A 14,189-nucleotide genomic window follows, 5' to 3' on the forward strand; every position below is an offset into this window, starting at 1 on the left:
TAGGTGTGGCACATCCATTCTTCAGACATGCCCAGACTAGCAAAGGAGTGATTGATGGATCTTCTTCTTAACAGTTGGCTGTTGCCTGCGTGTTATATCACGAGTCACGCAAGAAGCTACAATCTCATTTCATTTGAAACATCTCCAACTTCTATAAATCCCGATTAAGTAATGTCAATGTTTTTGCTACATAGAGCAAGACTGGCATACTGGCTGCATGAGATACTCAAATATTCATTTTCATGTTTTTCTTCTTTCAGAGATACACCACATTATGCTGGCAAAAGCCTTTTGAGAATTGGAATACCACTTTCAATTGTAGCATATATCTTGCAATAGAAGACAGCAAACTTTTCCTATATTTCTTAGTCTCCAATGTGCCACTCAAAGAATCAAATCAGAACTTTGCTTCAAAAGCCATTTGCTGTACAAGAATATCCTTCTCTGCTGTACACTGTACACAGCAAGGGAATGTCTTAACAATATATTTCAAGACAAAATTCTCCAATACGTTAGGCATATTGTCTCTCAGAGAAATTAGCTCTGTGTTTCTACTTCTTAGAGCACAATCTGAAAACGGAATATTAGAAATTATTTGGAAGAGGTGCTTTCAAAATCTGTAGAAAAACCCACCCAGCATTCCTTTAAATCAGCCATACTTTCAATGTAAATCTAAAAAATGAGAGCCATCTTGAATTGTTGTCATCATCATCATCATCAGTGGGTAATCTATAGTGTATAGTTAGATACACAGTCTAAGAATGTGGAAGCTTATTAATTTATATCCTAACCAAAGACCTAAGAATTATTAAGGTAGCATCTGAGAATATAGGCATTATTATATAGGCATTATATTATGGGCATCATCATTATTTGCAATGCTATTAAACTAGCTGTTTTTAAACTATTTTCATAGAATAAATATTTCTGGGATCAATAAGCTAAAGAATTTGGGGACGCCTTGCTCTAAATGAAGTCTTGGAGCTTTCTTGTCAATGTATGTATCCTTCAAAAATAATGGTATCTGATAATTCAGATGGTATCCACACACTCTCCACTTTCCACAGCTGACTAGCCTGGCTGAATTCCTCTTGAATAATCAGGTATCCCTCTCACCAGTTTAGCTAGTAGGGAAGATCTGCTTTACTTTTCTGTACCAGTTTCCAAGAAAATTTGACTGGAATTCATACCATCCCATTCTCTTTCTCCAGCAAATCAAGAGAAGGCAACAGATGTTGCATCACCCACTTTGTTCCAAATGCTTCCATTGCACAAGCCTGATGTTTCCAAGCTTATGTCTCCAGTGGCCCATGTTAAATCTACTTTTAAAATATTGACAGAGATTAATAAGCATCATTGTCTGCTTTTGTAATATACTCCTACTTCGTTATACTGACATCAATTCTGACATTTGCTCAGTGTTGACGTTCCAAAAGCTCAACCCTATTGGAAAAAAAAAAAGCACATACTTCAAAGCACTAGTTGGATCTGAACAACATTTATCCAGCTGCCATGCCAAATGCAATCTGCAAACACTCATGGCAAGAACTTAAAACAAAATTTGGATAGTTTAGTAGCGATGATGCTCTACCTAGTCAATATGTATTGGATGAACTCAACGCTAGCAAATAAAGATTTATTGCTCCTGAAACATAGGGCTCAGTGTAAGGAAGCACAAGCCTCATCAAGTTCACCAAAATGAAATTAAGATTTGCAAAATGTGACTTCCCCGTATTCTAAGCCCCCTTTGGGAGAACTTGGCAAGTCTGTTCTGCTATTCTGCTACTTGGGTCAGTCCCAAAGGAGGAAAGCTTCTGTTCAGAGAATTTTCTTTCCAAAAAAGTAGGGCTGAGCCTCCCAAGTCATCCATATGCCAGGAATTACATAGCAAGGAAACAAAAATCTACAGGGACCATAACTACCATGTTTCTCCGAAAATAAGACCCTGTCTTAATTTTTTTTGAACCCTGAAATAAGTGCTTGGCCTTATTGCCATGCACTCAAAAGCCCAATTGGGCTTATTCTCGGGGGATGTCTTATTTTGGAGGAAACAGGGTACTTCCATCACATTTCATTGTTGATCATGCATATGTATATAAGATTTGACATTTTAAGAGAAGACTTTTTTCCCTTTTTCAGTTGTTGATGGAATGCCATCAGTCTGTGTTGCTGCATTGTTGTCGACTTGGTTTTAAACTCAAGTGGCACTTTGCCATCAACATATGCCAGCTGCTTGTTCCAGAGCAATTGCTAGCTTAAAAATAGATAGGTGGGTTAGGAGACCAGGATTTTCTCATGCCTTACCTATATACAGGTAAGCAGGCCCAGGTAGACTAGGTTTCCCACATACCTGTTGTCTCTACAGAGCTTTCCTAAAGAAATCCTTGCATTTCATAAACAGTCCTTCAATAAATATTCAAACATTTAATTCAGCAAACTGGTCCCCAGGAATTCACTTAATCTGGAACTTCACAATCAACCAGATGGCAGTGAAATGCTACTGCTCTTCAATGACAAGTAAGCCAAGACATTGTATCATCTGCTCAGTTTTCAGAAAATGTCAACATATTGGGAAATACACCGATCTGAAGTTTACAAATGCACTTGGTAAACTGATAAAATATAGCAAGATTCACAACTGCTATAAGTAAGTTCTCTGATCCAACTGGATGAGAACCTTAACATCTCAACTGTACTGTGACTGGATTTACACAACATGCTGAGCATGAGTGTTCACTATAGTTTCTTGATTAAGTCTCAATTGGCAAAATTTGCACAATGTACTAGACAAAAAGAAAATCTTTTTGCCTAGGTTTAATTCATTGTCTAAAAATTGAATCATGATAATGAAATTCAAATATATAATTTTGGTATTTGAATGGCCTATCATTCGCTTTATCTTTCATATATGCCTATGCATGTAAATGTGCATGTAATATTTTTAGTTCTATTGTTTACTTGTTATTTTTTTCAATATTTTTAATTTGTTCTTTTTAATCTTTTCTATACATTTTTAGTTTTTAATTTGTTTTGTTTTTATTTATTTTTTTCTATTTGTATTTTAGGTAATTTACAATACACACAGGGCTAGCCATAATACAGATAGTCTTTGACTTACAACCGTTAGAAGTTACAACAGATCTACCTGGGGGCTACTTACGTCTTGGGTTCAAAGTTCTGATGGTCACCCCTCTCATTGTCATTTGACCAAATTTTGGGCACTTGGCAATTGGGCCACATTTATGGCCATTTACGGCATCCTGCAGTTGTGTCAGTACATTTTATGATGCTTTTGCCATAAAACTAACATATACTTCTAGTTTTCAGCAAAACTGTGCCCCTTGTGAACCATTGGTTCACTTAATGACTGAGGAGTTAATTTAATGACCATGGTGATTGCTTTGCACGCTTAACAACTGGCACACAAAAAGTTGTAAAATCAGGTCAGTCATGTGACCAACTGATTGTCAGACCTGCCTCAGCTTGAACCTCTATATAAGAACTATCCTTAACTCCATTTATCGAGAAAGGTATAGTTTACTAGAAGTCAAGTGAATTACAGTAATGCGTAGTCAGAACTGAAAATCGCACACCAAAACCGCCAAGTCTAACTTCTCCTCTCACTTAGTTGCCTCCCATCACTGCCCTCCCCCCATATCCAATCAAATTCAAATAGGATGTTTTTAGAACGGTCACTTCAGGCGTAAATTTGGTATGCAGCTGCTTTCCATTCCCAGCCGATTGTCCTTGAAGCTCATCTCGGAGACATATAGTGAAGTTTCAATTCCCTAGAAGCATCCCTCCTCCCATCCATCCCCTCCCCCCCTCATGGCAGCTGATACTGAATGCTTATGAAGTACAAGCGTGAGGTGGCAGCTGACACCCGTTTTATGACCGTCATGACTTACAATTGTGATGGGCAGGCTTCCTTAAGGTCATGAGTTGAGGACTCCTATGTGGAGGTGAAGTACAAAAATTTTTCTACCTTATAATAAGCCACAGACAAAGGAGAGGTTAGGGAAGACTGATTTATCTTTTTTTTAAAAAACCAAGCATTTCTTTGATTTGGTCTCAATAGTTTCTCTCAATCTATGCTCCTCTAGATGTAGTTGGACTGCAGCTCCCAGACTTTCACTCAGAAGTAATCCGATGAAGGAGGGTTGGAGAACACCAGTAGAGATGCATGTTTTGAAAATGTGTCCTAGCATTTTAAATCATCTGACATGGCTATGGTTTCTCTTGGGGATCAGAAATCCAACATAATCGACCATTGTTAAGATGGCAGCAACATATCACCTGGTTTTTATTATTTCCCTTCACTGCATCATATCAGCTTAGTATCACCTATCCTGGACAAAAACAACAGAATAACAGAGTTGAAAGGGACCTTGGAGGTCTTCTAGTCCAACCCCCTGCTCTAGCAGGAGACCCTATATCAGTGATGGCTAACCTTTTTGCCGTCGCGTTGGGAGTATGTGTGTGGGGGGGTCACGTGTGTGAGTGCCCACACCCATAATGCAATGCTCCCGCGAGCTCCTGCCCCCCCCTCGCCTCCCTGAAGCCTCCTGGGACCAAAAATGGGCCACGGAGGGGTGTCGCTCCCCCCCACTCCCCCCACCCCCATGCATGCATGCGTGACCCCCCCACCCCCCATGCATGCGTGCGCGTCTTCCGCAGAGACCCAAAAATCTGGTGGGAGGCACATGTGCATGCACAGTGGAGCTGAGCTGGGCGACGGCTCGTGTGCCCGCAGAAAGGGCTCCGAGTGCCATCTGTGGCATGTGTGCCGTAGGTTCGCCATCACGGCCCTATATCATAACAAATAACAAAGAAATAACAAAAAAAGACCATCTCTGGTCTTGGTGCAGCGTCCACCCAATGCATCCCTTTGCTGTGTACAGTAATACAAATCCCAAGGTGTTTCACTTTGCTAGGAATCACCTGCAAGTAGCATCACTGCTTTGGTTTGTGAGAAGGCTCCCGCACATTCAACATGCACTTCAAGGTAATAATTTATGCTTGAAGAGGAAATAATGGAGAAAGTTCTTATGCTTGATTTCTCACAGGCAGGCATGAATAAGGCCACTTATAAGAACTTGTCAAGTGCTTTGAGCTGTATGCAGCACTTTCTGTGAACACACTGTCCCTTTTGATAAAACTCTAACACAAAGAGCTTACACTGAATGTGGAGCTTTTTATCATTCTCAAGGACATTTCAGGTATCCCTAGAAAGCCCCTCATAATTTGAAAGGTATGCAGTAAGAAGTAAATAAGAAAGAGAGAGAGAGAAATCAGTGACCTCACAAACATCACTTGAAATGCTTTCTTGAAATCTAGGAAAGTATAGAACTAATTTTAACCACAGTCCAGCTCTATCCAATGAATACATCCCAATGAATTGAGTAATACTTTTCAAAAGTCAATATGCAGAAGAGTGGAGCGCCAATTTTCTTATTCTTCATTAGAATAATAAATAGCAAGGTGGCTTCATTTACAAATAATCCTAAGAATAATGTGACTTCACACCTGAATCACATGTTGCCTATCTATTATATATTTTGAGAAATGTGCAAATTTAAATTCAATCAGACCAGGAAAAAAATATTGAGATAATTAACTTTTTAACATACAATTCAACTGACAATAGATGAGCATTAATTCGTAAAAAAAGAAATTTTCTCGGCTCTTTCTAATCTTTGTTTATTAGCACAAAGCTCCTTTCTTTCTCCTGCTTTGGCTTGAATTACCCATGATATCATCATAAAACCAATAAATAAATGCCCCAGAGGAACGTATTATTCAGAAAGTTTTAGAGTGTGCCGAAATGAACAAATTAACGTTAGAATTAAATGAAAAAGAGGATTCAGAATACTATATACTGTGGGATGATTGGTATAAGTGGATTGATAACCGAATAAAAAATAGATGAAAGTTAATATAAATTTTAAGATATATATATGTACCTGGAACTATGAAACATAAAGGAAGAATTCATCTAACCTGTGTGGGAAAGTAACACTGTCTGACTGACCGTATTGTATTGTATTATAATAAATTTCAATAAACTAAAAAAAAACCCAATAAATAAATAATTTTCTCACTAATTATTCAACTTGGAGCACTTGGCATTTTATTACCCAGACCTTTAAAATTATGTATACGTGCCAAATAAAATGTATGAAGTTTACTTAGTTATTTAAAACATCATGTACTATTCTTCACCCTGTGGCAATTGACAGGATTCACATAGCACTGAAAAAAGGGACTTTTGCAAGTAAAATGAGGCCACTATTCAAAACAAATGCAACTAGCCAAGTTTAAATCTAAAGAAAATAACAGTGTAACCTGGCACTGAAAATAATTATGGGCTTGCATCATAGCCACATAGACTTTTGTTAATTGTTGATATGGGGGGGGGGGAGAGGGAGTGAGAGAACTTTGCAGAAGGGACAGAGATTTATTATATATGGTACAGGTAGTCCTCAATTACGACTACAATTGAATCCAAAATTTATGTTGCTAAGTGAGAAATGTGTAAGTGAGTTTTGTCCCATTTTATGATTTTTCTTGCCACAGTTGCTAAGTGAATCGCTACAGTTGTTAAATTAGTAACATGGTTGTTAAGTGAATCTGGCTTTTCCATGGGCTTTGCTTACCAGAAGATCGCAAAAGGTGATCATGTGACCCAGGACACTGCAACTGTCATAAAAATGAATCGGTTGTCAAGTATCCGAATGTAAATCATATGGCCATGGGGATGCTACAATGGTCATAAGTAGAGGTGGATTTCAGCAGGTTCTGACCAGTTCTGGAGAACCGGTAGCAGAAATTCTGAGTAGTTCAGAGAACCGGTAGTAAAAATTCTGACTGGCCCCGCCCCCATCTATTCTCTGCCTCCCGAGTCCCAGCTGATCAGGAGGAAACGGGGATTTTGCAGTATCCTTCCCCTGGAGTGGGGAGGGAATGGAGATTTTACAGTATCCCTCCCCTGCCATATCCACCAAGACATGCCACACCCACCAAGCCACACCCACAGAACCGGTAGTAAAAAATTTTGAAACTCACCACTGGTCATAAGTGTGGGAAATGGTCATAGGTCACTTTGAATAGTCACTAAATGAACTGTTGTAAGTCAAGGACTACCTGCACGTGTGTACAAAGATAATTAAATAGTGTTTGGGGGCAGGACTGAGAAAAAAATTAGATTACACTGCTTTAGATGAATACTCCATCCAATGCAATGTCACTAACAGGCTGGAACAGTGAAATGCCATTTTCTTTTACTATGGTGCTGGGTGAAAATAGGGTATTCAGAGGCCTACATTTCCTTGTTTTCTTTGTCTGTCTTCATTCCATTTTTCTTTTCTGTTCTCCCATTTTAGACTGTGTTACCTTGAAATTCACAAGCCTGTGAGCATTCAAAGATCTTTCAGGCTGAGAAGCAAGGCATAAATATTTGAAAGTGGGTTGTAAGTGCTCTAAATAATAAACAAGTCTCTGGGTCAGTTCTCAAAACACAATCAAGTTGTTTCATGACAGCTCGGAGCCCAGCTGCTCCTCCCCCTGTGCGTTCGTGCATTATGCCCAAGTGTCATTAAAGGCTGAATAATCGAATAATTGCCTTGGAAGCATGACTCAGTTCTTGCAGCAGCTTTCCTCCCCTCCCCCCATGCTAATTTCTTCTACTGTTTATCTGCATAAACATCTCTGTGCCCTGTTACTAGGCATTCCTCCCTTCATTTATTTTGTTTTGACATAAGTGGAGCCTTCCCTATAAAGTTGATACATAGCAATAATTATAAAAGCAATAAATAGATTATAATATATACAGTAAATGCAGTTCCAACAGCCATAGCCTAAAAGTTCATTTTAGATCTCACCATTACACTCTGTTCTCAATAAAAACATTAAAGATAGGCATCAAAAATCAACCAAGGTTAGAAATACCTTAGTGAGACATCTTCTTGTAAAGGTTCTGATGACTTTTTAAGGAGGCTCTAAACTGAACCAGTAACCAACTCTATTGGCCGCTTTCATGATGTAATGATCAGCTCCAGGCCTATAATCAACAACAACAAAAAACCCCTCCCCCAATAATTCATTATTAACCCTTCTTGTTTGTTTGTTTGTTTGTTTGTTTGTTTGTTTGTTTGTTTGTTTATTTATTTATTTATTTATTTATTTGTTCGATTTATATGCCGCCCTTCTCCGGAGACTCAGGGCGGCTTACAATGCATTAAGCAATAGCCTTCATACTTTTGTATATACCTGCTTAGTAGGGCTTTCGCCCCCCCCCAAAACGGTGTTCTTTTTTATACAAAGTCAGCTTATTGCCTCCACAAACCGGGTCCTCATTTTACTTACCTCGAAAGGATGGAAGGCTGAGTCAACCTTGAGCCTGGTGAGATTTGAACTTGCAGTAATTGCAGGCAGCTGGTGTCACTTAACAGTATTTTAGTCTGCTGCGCCACCAAGGCTCATGGTGTTATGCCTCAGTTACGCCTCTAGTTTTCTCCTGTCCTGCTTTTTATGCTTAATAGCACTCTAGTTAAAAATTCCCTTATACAACATGATTCCAAAACAAACCTACTAATAAATCCTCTAATTCAATTTACAAATGAAGACTGTACACTTAGTCATTTAAAAGTTCCCTCTATCTCACTTACTGCTTTTTTTTTTTAACTATAGAGGCTTGACTCGTCAATTAATTGCATTTTGTAATGGTCTCCACATTACAAAAAAGGTGTTGAGACTTTTGGAAAAAGTGCAAAGAAGAGCAACTAAAATGATTAAAGGCCTGGAGATTAAAACATATGAAGAAGGGTTGCAGGATTTGGGTTTGGCTAATTTAGAGAAAAGAAGGATTAGGAGGGACATGATAGCAGTATTCCAGTATTTGAGAGGTGGGCACAAAGAGGAGGGGGTCAACTTATTTTCCGAAGCACCAGCAGGCAAGACAAGAAACAACGGATGGAAACTAATCAAGGAGAGAAGCAACCTGGAACTAAGGAGAAACTTGCTAACAGTGAGGACAGTTAACCAGTGGAACAGCTTGCCATCAGAAGTTATAGGTGTTTCATCACTGGAGGTTTTTAAGAGACTGGACAGTCCTTTGTCTAAAATGGTTATAGGTTTTCTGCTTGAGCAGGGGGTTGGTCTAGAAGACCTCCAAGGTCCCTTACAGCTCTATTCTGATCGATTTAGCTTCTGATTAATCACCAAACAAATGGCCATTGCAAAGAAATCTGGTGTCTGTTTTTTTTTTTTTTTGTTTTTGTTTTGTTTTTTTTGAGGGAAAAAATCCATGAACTGAGCTCTTCCTGTTTTGCATCAACTGCCTGAGCTTCCAGCAGTTTAATATTGTCTCTGTGCTGTTAAAATTATCATAATGGAAAGAATCCCATGATCAATTTCTAAAATATTTAGACAAATAAGAAAGCCTACCTGGAGAAGGAGTTGCAAAGAAAAAAGTTTTGGTGATACTAGCTATGGCAACTAAATCATTTTTTTAATTTTTTTTTACTTTACTGTATTTCACCATTTTTCTCTTCAAAACAGCCCAGGGGAGTATAATTTTTTCAGAATACCCAAACAAGGAAGTTTACATTGAAGAAAGCAGATGGGCTGAATTGAACTTACATTTCTGAATATTCACACATCCAACATTTGCCAAGTTTTCTCTGAAAACTATAAATATTGAATATCTTAGCTCTGCTGCCATGTTTTGTTTTGGCAGGCACTAAATGTAAAAATCCTTAAACTCTCCAGTTGTCAAACACTAAATATTATCCCCTGCCTTCTTTCAAACACTCAGTATCATTGCATACTGACTATCAAATGCTGTAATCAAGTTACAAAGGCATGCATCAAGTATCATCAATGAACATCAAGTGTGGATAACTTACATTTAAAATAGACTTAAACTCTGTCCCATTAAGTATTTGGCATCAATTCTTGCAAAGCAAAACTTTTGAAAACCTAATTCTCATTAGCCAATTTCCAAAAACAGTAGTAGCTTGAAGTATAATGAAGAAGGAAGAGCATCTTTGCCTATGCCAATCCTCCTCTTACAAAGAAAAGTAAATCTCAACAGTATTAATGTATCTACCAGCTATCTGATAGTTCTTGAAAACATCAAATTACAGGTGTTTAATTCCTCCCTTGGGGACCTTCTGACTGCAACTCTGATGTACAAGAAGCAATTCAATAACATTTCAATCATGTCTCAAGCAACAGAGCCATCAGGAGTGTTCATAGCAGCGAGTCAAAAATGTTAGGATAGTGGTTGCATCAGTTCATTTTATGTAAAAGGTCAGGATTTGATCCTATGGTTGTGTCCATCTTTACTTTTCTCACCCTCTCTTTGTGGACACTCTTAAGAGCCATGCTCCACCAGACATTTCTGCCATTGTTACTATCAAACCCCTCTTGGAGCATATTTACTGGAATCATGACTAAACAAGGATATAAGCCGTAGGATATGTTTGAAAGTGGAAGCATGGACTGCTGCAAAGCATTCTACAGAATTACCAAAAGATGACTGGTGTTGTAGATATCAATGATGACTGCAAACCCAAAAATCTAAGGTATTTGTACCATTGTGTTGGTTGTTCTTGCCTGTTAAGAAGTTTAAAGGCACTGTTTGTCTTAATGATTTTTAAATCAGAAGTATGTCTCTTGCAAACAAAGTGATGCAATGCATACTATTTTTGACCTCCGTGACTTCAATGTTATATGCAGCCCTCAGAGAAGGGTTTATTTATCCATTTATTGCCCTAAGTGTATGTAATTATATTCTACACAAAATATAAAACCATCTGCAATCTTAAAAGTAGCAACACGTTAAACCATCAAAAAAAAATATGAAACTATAACAGCTGACTTAAACACACATAAAAACGCAGGAAAGAGAAACACTGTATGTATCTGTTTTTAATCAAAGAAGCCAGATTTCGATCTTTGCTATTGCTGTAATGGCATAGGATCCTATAGGGAGAATCCTACAACCTCAGTCTTATGTTAATAAGGGTCCTCCCTAAACTTTTATTCAATAGCACAAAGTCAAAATCTTTAGATACAACAGGATGTCTGTGCATGAACAACAGCAAGTTGTATACACATATCACTATGTGACTAATTTGTGCTGATGCTAGAATTTACTCATTCTTTGCCAAGGAATTTGGCCAAATGTAGGGCGCAGTTTCCTGAACCTTCTGCACTTTAATTAGCAACTTATTTATGTAAGTACTATTCCTGTTACTCATCTGGCTATGAATCTTTTTGAAGTTATCAATGCATGAAAAGAAGGTATAGGTTCTCTTATTGTGATACCCTGTTGTTGTTGGCAAATTTAATGAAATGTGATTTTAGAAACAGTACATGTAGTTCTCGACATACGACCATTCGCTTAGTGATCATTCAAAATTACGATGGATCCCGAAAAGCTACTTTCAACTTGATTTCAAACTTATGACAGCCCCTCCCCTCCCCACACACAAACACGCTGCAGTTACATGGTCGCATTTGTGCATTACTGGGCACTTGGTAACCAGCTCATCTTTACGGCCATTTGCAAGGTCCTGCAGTCATGTAACCATGATTTTCAATGTTTTTTTGACAAGTTTCTGGCATTTGGTTCCAGGTTCCAGCAAAAAAAAGCCCTTCAGGTGAAATGGATTTCATTAATGACTGTGGCATTGGCTTAACAACTGCTGCAAAAAAAGGCATAAAATTGAGTCTGTCTGGTCTCATGATGACCCACTTAACCAATGCAACAATTTACAACCATAATTCCAGGCTCAATTATGGTCATAAGTCAAGGACTACCTGTAAAAAGCAAACTAAAAGACGGAAAGGTCAAACTAGGACTGAACAGATAACCAACTTAAAGTATGCAGAATGTGGTTTGAAACCACAGCAGCTTTCAAAGTGTGCAGCATGTTTCTTTTCTTATGGGGCTGTTATTATTACTAACAAACAAAAGAGTGACACAGAATGTAAGCTGTTGCTGCCATAGTATTACGCCAGTTTCAGTTATTCAACAGTCTATTGAACAACAGTCTAGCATTCCATTGCAACATCCAGTTTATTTACCTGATTCTAATCCTTCCTCCATTTCTCTCCTTAACACGTTTCTGATGGGAGTTTGTGTATGTGCATGTCTGTGTTTGCACATGTGCACATATATCTGTGATTTTAGTTTCTGTGCACTACTGAGTTATGTTTCTGCCAATTTCTGCAACATCATAGCTCTTCCCCAGTGGTATTGGTTTTAAAGCTGAAGGACTTGTTTTTCAACATTTTCCCCACCTTCTCTTTTAACTCCAGGGAGGGAAGATTTGCACACAGGAAAGAAGTTGCATCCCATTGACAGCACTATTTAAACCAGGGGTCTTCAACCTTAGCAACTTTAAGACTTGTGGACTTCAACTCCCATAATTCCTGGGAGTTGAAGTCCACAAATCTTAAAGCTGCTAAGGTTGAAGACCCCTGGTTTAAACAGACTAAGTGTGGGAAGACATGGCAGCTCGCTGATTGTGGCTCTATCAATATCTGCAAAAGCACCACAATTAAACAGCAAAACTAGCCCTTTATTAAACTATGCAACCCACTCCTCATAACCCTTTTATATGAATATATTAATTATTTAGGCACATCAAACCATTCCCTTGTGAAGTTCTCAAATACATTAAAGGTAACATCCCTTTCATTCTGAACTTGACTCCTGATGCCTTCACTGGTAGCAGTACAGAAACAATCTCCCACTAAGATCTTCCAAGATTTTTTTTTTTTTTACTTTCCAATCTAGCCTCCAGTCCTGATATCCCCTAGAGTTCTCCCATACAATTATTAATCAGGCCTGACTCTACTCAACTTTTATGAGATCAATCAGGGTCAGTTATATGCTGCCACCTACTGGTATACATTGTTAACAGAGGATACTTCAGTACTTTAGCTCTAAGTATAACCAATAATTACATTTTCTGATAAATATCTAAAGTAATTAAGTATTCCAATAAACAATAGATAGACTCATATGAGGCCATCTGAGAAAATGCCCCAAAGACATATGCTTTAAAGATTTAAAGGTTGAGTTGAACTTAACCCTTATTGTCACGATAGCTTTATCATTAGTCTTTTCTATTGTTCTCTAACAAAAATGAATGGAATGTTAGTCAGCTCACTCTAAAGCATAGACTGGAGATTAATTGCATGATACTGGAATCTGGAGACTTCATTGCTTTCCTCCCATGATAATCCTTGAAGCTGTTGGTTGGTTGGTTGGTTGGGTTGCTGTTTACGTTTTGTGAAGTAGTCTCTTGAAATTCAGGTTCTGGGGCAACTATGACAACTTTATGACCCGTGAACTTCAATTCCCAGAATTTCATGTTGGCTCAAGAATTCTTGAAGTTGAAGTCCACAGGTCCTAAAGTTGCCATAGTTGCCCACCCATAATATAGGGTTTCCTGCTTGAAGAGGGGGTTGGATTAGATGATATCCAAGCTCCCTTCCAATTCTGTTATTCTATTGTTATTCTGTTCTCCTGTGTTCTGTTATTCAAAAGATCACGGTGGAGGAAGAGAACAATCTCTTTAAAAATGTCAGCATCCATGTTTGTATTTTATCGTTCAACACTAAGCAATCATTCAAGATCAATGTATCTGATATTACCTAACTCTTAATTCCCTATTTGCTTTCCTGCTCTCCTACATTCTCACAGTGTGTTTTGAATGTACACTTCTCTTCCTATTAGATTATGCACTGTGATCTAGATCTTGCAAGGATTCCTTGAAATCACTTTGATCAAGAAACAAAGCAGCATCCTAATGTTCAGGATATCTTTTCCTCAGGAGGATTTAAAGTAAATGAGAGTATAATACCTTTAAGCATCCAGGTGAGCTGGAGCCCAAGTAAAATACCCGAGTGTTTAAAAGCCTTCATATATATGGCAATGATTTAGTACTGCATCAGGTCTCAGCCTGGTGTCCTCAGATCCTGGGATTACAGAATGGCTACAATTCCCATACATATCCAAATTATTTCATTAACATGTGTAATACACAATACAGTCAGAGCAAGTATATGAGCTAAGATAAACTTCTGAATTAAACAACTCTCACCTCAGTTTTGAATTTACTAGCTAGTCATCAGGCCAAACAGTAGCCATAAATTTCCATTTTCTTTACCCG

The 14,189-nt window shown here is 38.2% G+C and overlaps 1 protein-coding gene and 1 long non-coding RNA gene across 3 annotated transcripts in view; both read right to left on the reverse strand.

Annotated features, from left to right (window-relative positions):
• Positions 1 to 14,189, reverse strand: part of LOC117661774 (transient receptor potential cation channel subfamily V member 6-like) — a 93,029-nt gene that overhangs the window by 64,537 nt on the left and 14,303 nt on the right. The gene's annotated exons all lie outside the window — the stretch shown is intronic.
• LOC117661775 (uncharacterized) lies at positions 4,015 to 13,274 on the reverse strand. Its single transcript, XR_004590112.2, has 2 exons — positions 13,185 to 13,274; positions 4,015 to 4,344 (listed from the first exon to the last, which is right to left on the reverse strand). It is a non-coding gene; the product is annotated as an uncharacterized LOC117661775 (long non-coding RNA).

This window comes from Pantherophis guttatus, chromosome 2 (assembly GCF_059756535.1).
Source record: "Pantherophis guttatus breed Tessera chromosome 2, ASM5975653v1, whole genome shotgun sequence".
Classification (NCBI taxonomy): domain Eukaryota; kingdom Metazoa; phylum Chordata; class Lepidosauria; order Squamata; family Colubridae; genus Pantherophis; species Pantherophis guttatus.